This window comes from Musca autumnalis, unplaced genomic scaffold (genome assembly GCF_047663935.1).
Source record: "Musca autumnalis isolate F117 unplaced genomic scaffold, ASM4766393v1 scaffold_5, whole genome shotgun sequence".
Lineage (NCBI taxonomy): Eukaryota > Metazoa > Arthropoda > Insecta > Diptera > Muscidae > Musca > Musca autumnalis.
Window position 1 is genome coordinate 168,470,583 of NW_027412088.1, and position 15,151 is coordinate 168,485,733.

Below are 15,151 nucleotides of genomic sequence, written 5' to 3' on the forward strand. Positions count from 1 at the left end.
AAGAGAGATATACTGGCTAAGTAACATCCAAGAGTGGACAGGATACAGATGTGAAACAAATCTGCTACATGCTGCTAAAAACCGAGAGCTGTCAATAATGTCATAATATAAAATATTAAAACATTTTCAGATGTAAGTCCCAATTTACATTGGGCGAGTTTACTTGCGGCAAATTGTCAGTTTGTAGGTGAGAGAGGGTGCTGAGAGGCAAAGGGTTACCATATGCCTCACCTCTCTCTCCTACAAAATGAAAATTGCCGCAAGTAAACTCGCCCAATGTAAATTGGGACTAATACTTTAACATTGTATGGTCGCTTAATATCCGAAAAACGGATCCGCAAATAAAGAAGAAGTTTAATTTATTCGTATCCATAAGTCATTGATATAATGGAAGTAGCCCTCCAATACCATTAAAGGACGTAATAACTATTGGTCTGTTCCTTTACTTTTGAAAATGGTAAAACCGGCAAAAGTAGTAAAAGTTGTAAACTGCTCCCTAATGAAGTGTATGTACATTGACACTCCCAGGTTTCAAAAATGATTTTAAATCGCTGTGAGACAGACCTATCGGCTTTCTGAATCACTTCTTAATTAGCCAATTTGTATCATTTTGGCCCAAAAAAGTAACATTTCAGTACCATCACCCATATAGAGACTTTCCATCCCTGGTTAGAGCACAGTTCAAATACAACAACAATTGTATATGCGAAAAATACCACACATTTACTCACAACTACTCATTCAATGAGAGAAAAACAACAAATACATGACCGTTATAAAAAGTATCTATGAGACAAAGTATCTATGAGAGTGCAAAAAACGTTATTGGGAGAGTGGGTTTCTTATTGGAATTCTCCAATAAGACCCAGCAAACTCAGTTTGCTATTGTTGTTTGGTTTTGTTTTGCTGCCACAAAATTAGGGTGTTGTTTCCACAACAAATGAGGAGCGTGAGTACCGTGAGAGATACTGAGTGTTGAATGTATCTCTGACGCTCTTTTGTGTGTGCGCCAAACACAAATACATGGTTAATATCTTTTTGGGGCTAGTTACGGTTGGTTTTTGGTGTTATGACAAGTTCAGTTCGAGTATCTTGTTCGTGCCGTGCGTTTGTACTTTTTTCCCAAACAAAACTAAGCGAATGTGAAAAAAGTAAGCTAAACCAAGCAACCAACAAAAAGAAAAATAGAAAGCATTCAACAAATCTTTTTTCTTGCTTATTTTTATATGAAAAAAGAAAAGCAGTCTGCAAAAATAAATTCAAAACAAAATTTGATTTTGTGGTGAAAAGAAGAAAAAAATAAACGACAGCAACAAAACGACGCGTCTACGACAAAAATAAAATCAAAAGAAGTGTCTTTAGTTTTGTGTGTTTTTGTTTCGTATCCTAGCGAAATAACAACAAAAGTGTTTTAGGAATTTCCCCCGGAAATTCCAATAACAACTGTAGTAAAGTAATAATTAATAAATTGTTTAATTGTTACAGGCAAAAATATCCGTGAAAGAAAATTGAAAAAAATTGTGTGGGAAAAATCGCTTTAAGCTTAAAAGAAGTAAAAAACCCAAGCTAAATTATTAAAAAAGCGAGTGAACTAAAGAAAGAGAAAAATCATCACCTTCTTTATCCAAGAAGCAAACAACAACGTACAGCAACAACAAAAAATCTACAAGATTTCAACTGTTTCTTTATAAAAAAGGTAATTTTTTTTCTACAAATACCAAAAATACCAACAAAAACGACAACAACGAGAAAAAAATTAACATGTTTTTTGGGCTGTGGCCGTTAATAAAAAAATAACAACGTCGTCATCACCACCATCATCATCATCATCTGTAGGAGCTTGATGATCATAGTCATGATGAAGTTGATCAACATCGATCAACATCATAATGATGTGACGATCATCAACTGACTTGAAGTCATTTAGAAAACTTACTTGGGCAGCGATGAAGACTCAAAAACAAAACTTGTCTTTAGAAGACAACAAAAAAACAACAACGCTGATGATGATGACGACTACGTAGTCGAAGAAGACGTAGAAGAAGAAAAACAAGAAAAGCTTACGTTTCAGTGGTTACAAACAGACAACAACAAAACATGGACCCAAACAAACCTTAACAAAAAAGCCGTCAAGAAACGGCAACACAACAACCTAAGAAAACAACAAACCAAAGCATAACAAGTAGTAGTAGCAAGCAAGAAGAATATCCAGCTAAACAGAATTGGAAAAAAAGACACAAGAAAAAAAGCCAAAGAAACAAAATAAAAATCAAATACCATGCCGTCCACAGTCGTCGTCGTCTCGTAGATTGGTATGACTTCATAGTCTAAAATTCACACAGATACTCAAACCGAATGGCTGGCGCGCATAACATAACAACAATAACAAAATGACAACAACAACAACAACACGGTTCAACCAACCAAGCATACTCACACCCAAACACAATTCTTATTCTGTCACAGATACTCGGAGTATCTTTCAGGCTCTCTCTCTCTTTGAACATTTCACAACTTTACAAATAACAACAACAACAATAGAGGGGCAACAAATCGTTAGATTCTTTTCATACAAAAAAAGGGAGCTGCTGTACGATGTACAACAACAACTCGACACAGAGAGTCATTAATTTCATTAGTCAGTGGCTGTCATTTGGTCTGACATCTAGTCAATTCGACAGTCAGTCATTCAGTCACTCCGTCAAGACAGCCACCGTTCACTTAGTCATATTTCTTATGGGGAGAGAATGTTTTTGGTTCTCACTGCCGCTTTGCAATCAAGTTCGTTGTTCTTATTTTTGTTATTGTCGTTTTCTGCATGCATTTGTGTGTGTTTACTATTTAAGCCTGGCCAACCAGCCAGACACATCCAAAGTATTTGTTAAAATGCCCTCTCTATTATGGCTTATATCCGTTGGATTATTGTTAAGTGTTGTTGTGCTACAGTTTTGTGCACAAAAATGGCCGAGTTTTGGGGAACAAGTGGCACCTCCCTGATCGCTTTGAAATTTTTGTTATAAGTAGTCCTTCTTATGCTGATTACAACAATATATGTATAGTTTTGCCGGGGGGATACTTTCCGAGATATGAGACTTGCAATTTTCAGAAATGTTGTTTTATAACTATTATGAAGTTTAAGGGCTCCCCTCGGATTGGTTTGAAATTTTTGTTATAAGTAGCCCTTGTTGTGTGGATCACAATGATATATAGTTTTCATAGGGGGAAGTCTATACTTCCCGAGGTATTGTTCGTGGCATTATCAAGAATGTTTTAGTTGCAGAGAATGGACCCATAAGTGAGCCCCAGGGACCCCTGCTCTAAAAGATTGATCGCTTAAAAACGACTCTCCGACTATGAAACTCCTATCCCTGAGGAAGATTGTCACTAATCCGCAAGTTTGTATATTCATATAAAACTGCTTCATCTTGAAAAAGATTCCATCGTGCAAGACCGAGTCAAAAGCCTTGGGAAAGTCTAAGGCCACTGCGATCGTGCCATGGCTCTTATCAAATCCACTCACCACGTAGGACGAGAAGACCCAGAGAGTGCAGGAGACATCGAGTGACCCGTCCTAAAATCAAATTGACAGTGTTTGAGGGCTCTTTTGTCTGACTTTTACTGTCATGGTAGGGCAATAACCCATACAGTAGGGAAATAACCCTTTCGTACCTTTTTGAAATATCAAAAATTTTAAGTAGTACTTATACTGATCACAATGAGAACTTTGAATGTACATCAATAATACTCCAGGGAGGCTCAGATACAAGACAGTCATGATACTGCTTGGAGGAAGAAACTCTATAGACACAATGGACGAGGAAATAATGTAAAACACCGTGACCCTACTATTGCCAAAAACATGATGACCGATGCGTGAGGAAATGGGAGCAGAATCTCCAACAAATTGCCACCATAAACACAAAAAGTCTTCCTGGCCCAGATGGAATACTCAACAGAAGTCATTAAGGAAATAGCGCTTTCCCGACCAAACGTACTCCTAAAGATGTACAAATAGTGTATGAGTGAGGGTATCTTTTCAGATATGATGATGTATAGTTAAAGCATCAAGTAGGAAGAACTTTGAAGGGAAAAAACTTTTTCGCACCTTTTGAAATATTAAAAATATTAAGTAGTACCTATTATTCTGATCACAATGATGTATAGTTAAAGCAAAAGCAACAAGTGGGAAGAACTTTGAAGGGACATCAATAATAATCCGGGGAGACTCAGATACGAGACCGTCATGATACAGCTTGGAGGAAGAAGATCTATAGACACAATGGACGAGGAAATAATGCAAAACACCGTAACCGTATTATTCCCAAAAAATTATGACCGATGTGTGAGTAAATGGAAGCAGAATCTCCAAAAGCAACAGGTGGGAAGAACTTTGAAGGGACATCAATAATAATCCAGGGAGACTAAGATACAAATGGATGCAGAATATCCAACAAATATACCACTTTTCACACTTGAAGAATTAAAAGTTGCCACCATAAACACAAAAAGTCTTCCTGGCCCAGATGGAATACTCAACAGAAGTCATTAAGAAAATAGCGCTTTTCCGACCAAACGTACACCTAAAGATGTACAAATAGTGTATGAGTGAGGAGACTCAGATACAAGACCGTCATCATGATACAGCTTGGAGGAAGAAGCTCTATAGACACAATGGACGAGAAAATAATGCAAAACACCGTAACCGTATTATTCTCAAAACATGATGACCGATTTGTGAGGAAATGGAAGCAGAATCTTCAACAAATATACCACTTTTCACACCTGAAGAATTAAAAGTTGCCACCATAAACACAAAAAGTCTTCCTGGCCCAGATGGAATAATCAGCAGAAGTCATTAAGGAAATAGCGCTTTCCCGGCCAGAAGTACTCCTTAAGCAAAATCTCCAACAAATATATCACTTTTAGCACCTGTAGAATTAGGTTAGGTTAAAGGACGCGCAGCTGTCGTGTTGGACAGCCACTCCACTCGGAGACCTTATGGTCCATTGTGTTCATCCTATAGTGTGGGTTGGAGAAAAGAAAAGAAATATATTGCATAGAAGGTATGAAGGAAAGAAGTAAGAATAATTAAGTAAGTACTATGGATTGAAAGGCATTGAGAAATTATTTTAGATAGGAGAGCGAGTGAGGAAGTTTTGTCATATTAAGGTGCTGTATTTTGTTCATGTTGAAGCCACTTCAGACCCTTGGCGAGAAGAAGCAGTGTTGTCGGCTCGGCTTGGCAGAACGTTGTCAGAGATGTTAGAATTAAAAGCTGCCGCCAGCAATCATAAAAACAAAAAGTCTTCCCGACCCACGTGGAATACCAGCAGAAGTCATTAAGGAAATATAGCTTTCCCGACCAGAAGTACTCCTTAAGATGCACAACAAGTGTATACGTGAGATATATGGATATATTGAAATATATGGAAAGTACAGAAGCAGGTCTTAATTAGCAAAGGACCCTTTGGCATACTGGATACTGCCGGAAAAGTGTTCGAGAGGCTACTAAAACATAGATTACTAGAAGCAATCAGGGACGCTGGCGGACTGTCCAAAAGACCAAAAGAGTATGGCTTTCACCCAGGGATATCAACAATTAGAATATTGAACGAAGTAGTAAGTACTGTTGAATCTGCTCAGCAAGGTAATCACTACTCCAGACTTATTTTCTTGCTAGCAACGCTGGGTATTAAGAATGATTTTAATAGCTTGCGATATGTCGATGTTCCTGATGCTTTTGGCAAAATCTTCAGCATTTCAAAGTATTCAAAAATAATAATAGGCGACTGCCTCAGAAATCGTATATTGACATACGACACAAACCAAGGTCCAAAAAAGCTGAAAAATTCATCAACGATGAAATCCTAAAAATAGAGATGCCAGAAAGCACCTTCTTGGTTGGTTGCGCCGATGACATTGCATCAATGATTAAAGCAAGAAGCACAACGAAAACTGCGACAAACTATGATCCGCGCAAAGAGTTGGCTAGACTCTTACGGCATAGAACTGGCGATGCAAAAAAAAACCAAAATTACACTTCTCACGAGGAGATATACGTCTACAGAAATCGATATGCGTAATGGTGACCCAATAATTCCCACCAAGCCATTCCTCAAGTACTTTAGAATGAGGCTGGACATTCAACGAAAAAAGGCGGCAAAAATAACAGCTCAAATGAGTAGTTTGATGGCAAACACTGGTGACCCCCTACCTACAGCAGAAGAAACCCACTTATGATTAACTGCATACTCACGAACGCAGTCGCTAGCGAAAAAAATAGGCATACAAAGAATTGTATTAGGTATACTACTGCACTCTGAGTGGCATCAGCATCCCGCAACGTATCAGCAGAAGGAAAATGGACACACAAGTTGATTCCTGACCTACATAGCAGAAAGCAAGGCGAAGTGAATTACTACCTAACACAGATGCTTTCGGGACACAGTTACTTTCGAAAGTATCTGTACCGCATGGGAAAATTTAGAACACCTAGTGCATCTACGAAGAGTTAGAAAAGTTTGACGACGCTGAACATTCTTTCCTCAAATGTCAAGTACGGGCTACTAGTCTAAGATTAGTGGAAGCAGAGTAAGAAGAAGCTGACTTGGGGAAATATTGTTCCCAAAATCCAGCAAAATGAAAGAAGTTGGGAAATTGTAGAAAACCTTCTGCGAGAAAGGAAGAAAGATCTTAATGTAAGCATTAAAAGAGTTAATGCGGGGCTGGGCGCATGTAAAAACCAGACGAAATGGTGCACAAACACGAACACTAATTGAGAAATCCATCTCAAAAAGCAAGGCGAAGTGAATTACAACCTAACACAGATGCTTTCGGGACACAATTACTTTCGAAAGTACCTGTAGCGCATGGGAAAATTTAGAACACCTACTGCATCTGCGAAGAGCAAGAAAAGTTCGACGACGCTGAACATTCTTTAATCAAATGTCAAGGATAGGCTACTAGTCGAAGATTAGTGGATGCAGAGTAAGAAGAAGCTGACTTGTGGAAATATTGTTCCCAAAATGCAGCAAAATGAAAGAAGTTCGGAAGTTGTAGAAAACGTACTGCGAAAGGAAGAAAGATCTTGATGTAAGCATTTAAAGAGTTAATGCGGGGCTGGACGCAGGTAAAAACCAGACGAAATGGTGCACGAACACGAACACTAATTGAGAGATCCACCTCAGAAAGCAAGGCGAAGTGAATTACTACCTAACACAGATGCTTTCGGGACACAGTTGCTTTCGAAAGTATCTGTACCGCATGGGAAAAATTTAGAACACCTACTGCATCTGCGAAGAGTAAGAAAAGTTTGACGACGCTAAACATTCTTTCCTCAAATGTCAAAGATGGGCTACTTGTCGAAGATTAGTGGATGCAGAGTAAAAAGAAGCTGATTTGTGGAAATATTGTTCCCAAAATGCAGCAAAATGAAAGAAGTTGGGAAGTTGTAGAAAACGTACTGCGAGAAAGGAAGATCTTGATGTAAGCATTTAAAGAGTTAATGCGGGGCTGGACGCAGGTAAAAACTAGACGAAATGGTGCATGAACACTAATTAAGAGATCCACCTCGAAGTAATGCGAAAGCGGCGCCGAGCGCTGTGTCAATCTCCTGGGTGATAGGAGGTGCGTAATAAATGCGTTTACCTCCCGACCAGCATAAAAAAATCGTGCTCACCAGTCATTTTAGTTGGTAGGGTTTTTATAGCTTTTTTTGCTCATCTCAGGAAATATGGATTTGTTCCCGAAGAAAATTATTGTACAAATTTGTAAACTGATCCCTCTATTTTTACTGCTATTTTAATAACTCACAACTGTTGTTTTTATTTGTATTCTCTTTTCAACGACCACTTCTCCACAATATTCTTCTCCATGTTATATTTTTTCTGTTGTTGTGACGCCTTTTTCAATTTATATTCTGTGGCTTTGCTTTACTTTGATATTCATTTTCTTTTATACTACAAAAAGCAACAACAACAATGACAGCGTTTTAGCCACGAAAAATCGGGTTTATTTTTTAATAAGAAATGTTTTTCTCTCACTCTCTTCTCAGTGATTTAAATTTTGGGTGTCATTTTAAGTGTGGTTATGTTGACTGTTGCTATTAACAACAATCACAATAATAAGAATGGTAACAACATCAATAACAATAACACACCAGGGAAGTTTTGCACTGAAGAATTGCACTGAGAATATATCGATGAAATTATCCATCGTTACTGAATAAAACTGTTTTAAATTCCAGACCCGGAGTCTCATATTTATTTTACGTCCCATTGTCAAAGGGACGGAAGAGAGGAATGTTTTTACTCCGTCCTCATTGAAATATGGGAGTTCACACATATTGGAAAAACGGGTTTATTTTTTTTGTACTTCTCACCCTTTGCTCTCTTCCGGTTGGGGGTTATTAACTCTCATTAAAAAAAGGTTGGTGGTTTTTCTTTATGAATATTGTTTGGTGTTGCAAATGTTACGTTTTTTTCCTCTGTTACAGCAATTCCTTTAGCATTACTTTGCAAGAAAAACATGAGTTTTTCAGAGACAATCTTTGATTTGTTTTTGTTTTCATGTCTCTTGTCTACTTAGGTTGTGGTGTTTTTGTTTTTATTATCACAAAAATCACATTGTGTGAACACCTTTTTCTCGCTCTCTTCTCCTGTTGCAACACATTGAGAAAGGGCCATTGAATGACATAAGGAGAAATATTTGCGCGCAATTTTTCTTGTTGTTTATTTGGGGAGTGAGAAATGACGTTTTATTTTCAGGTTTATTGCGTTTATTGCAGTAAAAAGGGTTCATTTTGGATTACAATTTGATGAAAGTGTTAAGTCTTTGGAAAAGTAAGTGCTTGATGGACTTGAGGGATTTATGGTTGTGTAGAAACGTTGTTGATCCCTTGATAAAAAGTGTGACACGTTCCTAAAGGGGAGAAACGTAAGAATGTTGTGTAAAAGGAATTCTTGTTTTGGTTGGAAAAAGGAAAAAACCTGGGGAATTTTATCAAGTATTTGAATGAGCTATTGTTGTTGGTGTGTGAAAGGTGAATGAAATGTAAGAACATTTCGTTAAAAGGGAGTACTCGTAATAAAATAAATGAAAAGTAAGTGGGGAAATTATTCAAGTACGTACATATTTGAGGGAACAATTATTGGAAACAATAAGGAAGTTTTTATAAGAAGAATTTTTGGGGAGAAGTAGTGAAAATAATAAATAATACATAAATAATAATAAATAAATAATTATAAATTATAAAATGATAAAATTTAGAATTATAAAACTATAAAATTTATAAAATTAAAAAAAATATATAAAATTAAAACAAATTATAAAGTTATAATGTTATAAGATTATAGAATTACAAAAATTTTAAAATTATAAAATTTTGAAATTATAAATAATAAAATTATGAAAATTATAAAAATGATAAAAATTATAAAATTTTATAATTACAAAATTGTAAAATTATAAAATTGTATAATTATAAAATTACAAAATTATAAAATTATATAATTATATAATTATAAAAATATATAATTATAAAATTACAATATTATAAAATTATAAAATAATAAAATTATATAATTATAAAATTGTAAAATTATAAAAGTATTAAATTATAAAATTGTAAAATAATAAATTTATAAAATTAAAAAATTATAAAACTATAAAAATTAAAAAAATTATAAAATTACATCTTTGTATGCTCGGTGTTCGGCTTCGGCTTCACCTCTTCTTCTTGCCCTGGTATATTTTCGGCGAGTTTTGATGCAATTTCTTCTAGACTCATCTATGGACGTATTCCACCAATATACTTCTTTGCGCTTTGAGCCGACCTTTGATTTTGACATCGCTTTATGGCAGCAGGTTGTGATCATCGACATCACCTGGTTTGCTGTTTGCGTGGCATCATCTGTGGATAAGCATTCTCCCGCTAATCTGTCTAATTGCGAAAGCCGAATAGACGAGTTGAGTTTATTAACATTCCATCTTCGAGTAGTTGTAGGGGTGCGTTTCCCATGTGAGATTATGTCTGTTTCAAAGCAGAATGCTATGTATTGGTGGTCACTAGCTGTGTAAATTTCAAGGACTCTCCAATCGTTGACTTTGTTAAGCAGTGTCTCTGAGGCGAACGTGATGTCTGGTATGGTTCCCTCACACCCTGGTCGTCTAAAAGTTGGTGTGTTCCCCGAGTTTATGGTTATCATACCGAGACGTGCGATCATTTCTACTATGCGCTGTCCCCTTGAGTCAGTTGTTGGCATTCCCCACTCGATTGCTCGAGAGTTGAAATCACCACCAATTATCAAATCTCGGCACTGTGATCTTGCGAAGTCTTCAATGGAGTTTAGTTTCTCTTGGAACGCATCAATATGTTCGCTTGGGGTGAGGTAGCAGCTTATGATGGAAACACTGGCGAGTTGCATCCACGTATATCCATGTCCGTTTCCGCTGGATTTGATGATCTGGTTACTTTGTGGGATCCAGATTGCTGCAGTTTTTGTGGTATCTTCGAGCCACTTCCCGTCGTTTTTATTTGTATATTGCTCGCTAATTATAACTATATCCGCATTCACTTCTTCTACTATCTTAGGCAGTAGTGCATTTGCCACTTTACTGCTGTGCATGTTTGCTTGGAGAAACCTATTCATGTTGTAGTTGCAGGTTTACATCTGCGGGAATCGGGCATGTGGTTGGTATGCCTATTCGCAATTCCTGAGCAAATGCAGTATTTAACTGGGTACGTGCAATCCTTCATGTTGTGGCCTATCTGTCCTCACTTTCTACAAACACCCATTGATTTCCGATCTGGGCCTTTACAGTCCCACTGCATGTGCCCTGGCTCGAAGCATTTAAAACATCTCTTTATATCATCACGGTATTTAACTTTGCAGTTTGACCATCCAATACGGATCCTTCGTCTTTCAAGGACTGTGTTCGCATTCGATGCTGGTAGCGACACAAAAGCTCTTTTCTGTTCTCGAGTGTTTGTTGAAGAGAGCCTCACGTCTATGTCTTCCTTCGCCAGTTTCGTCACCTTGTTGATTGATTCGCGGACTTCGTCCTCTGTGGTGAGTGCGTCGAGGTCTATTATCTCTATTGTGACCTTTGATTTCTTGCTCTGCACTATTGCCTCGTCTTTAAGTGAGTCCGTTATTGCTTCGCAGAATTCCTCTTTGTTTTCTCCTTTTCCCATCACGAGGAGTATAGACCCAGTCTTTGTCTTCCGCACGGATTGTATAGCTACTTCCGTATTTTCAGGATTAACTTTTTCGCGAAGTCTTTTAAGTACGTCTGCATAGCTATGCCCCTCGCGTGGCTTAATGACGACAGCATCTTCCCTTTCTCTTGGTCTTTTAGGGCGTGGTTTTCTCCTCTTCGACACAACTTCCCATTCTTGTGGTTTAGCACGAGCATCGGTAAGTGCTGCTACTTTAACTAGAGATTCTGCTGCTTTCTGCTTATGCTTTTTCTCTGGATTGCTTTCTACCGGGCTAGGTGCATTGCGCTTATTCTGTATTTTTAAAGGTGCTGGGGTGGATAAATTCTCTCCTTGCTTATTTGAAGCTCTTTCCTTTTCCGCTTTCTTCCAGTTTTTGCGGTAATCGGCAATGACATCGAAGAGTTCCTCTAGTTCAGTTACTCCTGTTTGAACGTCTCTACTGATGTTCCGTTGCTTGCTGATAGCTGCCTTCATTTTCTGAAGCACTGCATGGCATTTCGAGAGCGCTTCTTCTTCTGACATTCTCATCTTGAGAATGAACTCCTGTTTAGGAGAGTTATAGATCGGTGCTGATCTCACTCTCTTCGTGGTGCACCAACGTTTGATTGTGGAGTTTCTACCACCGTCGGCGTCTTTGTCTCTTCACCTCTAGTTCCTTCTTCCTGGGAGGTCACCGGAGTTCGTTTGGTTTTCGAGCTCATACGAAAGGCGTTTTCTCCTTCTTCTACGGTTTTGGGGGTTTCAATGTTCATCATCAAGTTGGTGGGTCCCAACTCAGAACCGTTATCCTTACTCGTAATGCAGTTGCCCTTCATTGACCCCGAGGGTGCCTTTGCGAGCAGTGAGGTCCTCGCGAGGGTTGACACAAGGCCTTATGAGCACTTGTGTTCAGTGCCAGGTCGGACACGAATCAACTGAACCTGCAAGGCCAATTTAATGACGACGAAAATAAGGAGCGTTCTCTGAGTCCTAGCCAAGGTTTTATTGGGACGGAAGACAGACATGACATTAGCCTGAAAGCCATTTCGGTGAGATGTCACTCTCACTTACTGAGGTAACAGAATGCCGCGTCTGCCAGCCGGAAGCAATCTTGTCGTAAAGTATTCCGATCGTAATCCATGTTCATAGCGATGTCGTCAGCGTGGCGTTGTTTGATTGGGGGAACCACGGAGGCATCAGTCTCCTGTTTGCTCTATCAGTAGAACACCCCGTGTGGGTGGATGCTTAGTTAGATGGCGGCTTCCGGACGTTGATGTCGTTTTGTAACATATCCTCAGGTGTCACCGCTCAATGGTCTGGGACTGCTTATTTAATTCGCAGCTAACCTACGTAATGTAGGCCATTCAGCTATCCGCCACCTACTGACCCACCGTAGTAGCTCTGAGCATGAAGCCCTAGGCTAAAATAAAAAAATAAAAAATAAAAATTATAATATTGAATTGTAAAATTATCAAATTATAAAATTATACAATTTTACAATTATAGAATTATAAAATATAAAATTATACAATTATAAAATTGTAAAAATTTAAAGTTATAAAATTATATTGTATAATATAATAAAATTATAAAATTATGAAATTATAAAATTACAAAATTATAAGAATATGAAATTACAAAGTTATACAATTCTAAAATTATAAATTAAAAAATATATATAATTTTAATTTATAAATTAAAATTGAAGTAATATAACTAATCAATTTCCTCCGCCCGCAACTAATCAATTTCATATCCACTGTAAAACATTTTGTTGTTATTCAAATACTTGAATACAACAAAATATGGACTAAAGCTGAAATAAACACAAAGATGTAATATAACTAAATTTATTTTAAAATTAATAATTTTATATGTATTTCAAAATATTTGATTCCAAAACTTTTTACTAAAAAAAAGCTTGTCACCACCCAACTTTTGCTCTTTCTCATGATTTCATTCAGAACCAAAAAATTTGAAAACACATTTTTGTTTTGAGAATTTAATTTAAATTTTTAAGGTTGTGCTTGCTTGCCGCGCCGGACGGCTGTCGGTTGTTGTTCCCAAAAAAGCATGACGTCAGTTTTTCATAAGATTCAGGGTCGAAAACAAAATGTGTGCTGGTTTTTTGTAGTATTTTGATGAACAAAAAATTATACAAACTATCTACATATGGACTTGGGTATGTTTGTATGTACATTTATAGTATGTGGCTGGCTATTAGAACCTGCCTATAAGAGAATGTCTGCGGCAAATTTCTGTTTGTTAGTAAACGAGAACGCCAAAAAATTTATTGTTAATGTCGATTGTTTAGACAGAATGGGTCATCGTGGTAATTTTGAAGGGGCTTAATACAATTTCTGCCAATTTGAAAATACAATTTTTTTTGAATGAGATTTAATAAGGAATATTAAAATAATTAAAAAAATTAATTTTCTCAAGGCCACAGAAATAAAAAATTCATTTTTTAGAACTAAATTTAAAATTATAGTTTTTAGCTCGCATCAACAAATCATTCGGTAAAGAAGAAGGCAGGTATTTCTTCTTCTTTACCGAATGAATTGTTGATGCGAGCTAAAAACTATAATTTCAAAATTTAAATATCTGTAAGGTCCAACCCGTAGTGCCTACTTGAGGAATAGCGTCAAGTAGGTATCTGCGTTGTTATGGTGGACAAGCGTATGTGAAGGCGTATGAGCTCATATGGGTGAACGTTAGCGTCAAACGTTTTCTAAATCACAGGCATATGCCAAATCCTGCCGCAGTAGTGGCAAGCTCCCGTTTCCGATGTGACCAACACATCCCACAATTACCAATTACGAATCATGACATTTTATTTGTTAACAATAATTACCAAACAATCAATTAGTACAATTTAAAGTCTTAAAGAAGAACCCATAGATAAATAGAAGAAGAACATAAGAAAGAGGTAGTTAAAGTGAAGACATCTAAAAAAACTAACAAAGATAATTAAAAAAAGAGTTAAAGAGCATTTGAAGTAATCTTATTTGAAAACGAGTTTTGTGATATCAAGCTATTGAACAAACTTATTCGTTATTCTTCTTCTTCTATTACTTATGTACGTATAAATGAACCTTTACCATAGTTAAGTTGACTTGTAACACGATGTGGTTAAAGAATGAAATGTTTTGATTACAACTTTTCGTTTTTTTGTTGTCGTTTTCTTCAAAACCAGTTTTTCTTTTCAAAACATTTTCATGGTTAGCCATTGTTGTTGTTGCTGCTGATGGAGCAACTTTAGCTATTGGAGCGAAACGGAAAGAAGCTGCTCTTGCTGTAGCTGGCGATGACAAACAGAACTTGTTCAAAAACTTTAATAATTTATTACAAAGCTTTGATATGTGTTATGCGAAGATTGATTTTCTATGGTTTATTACGAAATACAGCAGAGAACAAACAGCCCAGCATCTTGAAGTAAGTGGTTGTTGTGACAGGAGTTGGGGGAGGCATAAAGAATTGAGTCTTGTAATGAAGTCAAAACAATTCAAGCTTAACCAAAGAAGTTTACCATGAAAAAATGAAATTTATTGCCTACTATACAAACAAGAATTTTGAAAATTGTGTGGGTTGAAAATGTTACCTGGGGCCCTTTTCTTGTCATAAAGTCATTGTATGCCGTTTAGAAGAACCTTGATAAATCAAAAAAAAACTTTGTAATTCCGCTTACAAGATAAACCTTGAAGATATAGGAAATGGGAAGCAATTTTTTGTTCTGTTGGATTTGAATTTGAACAGAATCAAAATGTTAAAAATAATATTAGTTATATAATTAATTAAAACAACATATTTTCTAGATTACGCTCATCAAAAGTTCGTATGGTCAAGAACCCCACATTGGGCGCCAACTCAGCTATTTAAGGAAATATTTCCACAGTTTAAATAAAAACGATAGGAATATGACAATGGGTGTGGTGTAAAATTTCTAACCCT

General features: G+C 36.7%; 1 protein-coding gene across 7 annotated transcripts in view; it reads left to right on the top strand.

The window, feature by feature from the left end:
• The first annotated feature begins 1,038 nt into the window (after positions 1–1,038).
• The window catches only part of cora (erythrocyte membrane protein band 4.1 like coracle), a 189,732-nt gene continuing 175,619 nt past the window's right edge, over positions 1,039–15,151 (top strand). For 6 of the 7 annotated variants that reach the window (XM_073955125.1, XM_073955118.1, XM_073955120.1 and 3 more), the window contains exons 1-2: positions 1,039–1,151; positions 1,486–1,696. The gene's annotated coding sequence lies outside the window, so the exon portion shown is untranslated. Of the gene's footprint in view, positions 1,152–1,478; positions 1,697–15,151 lie in introns of those variants that run through there. The other variant, XM_073955124.1, reaches the window with a different exon arrangement.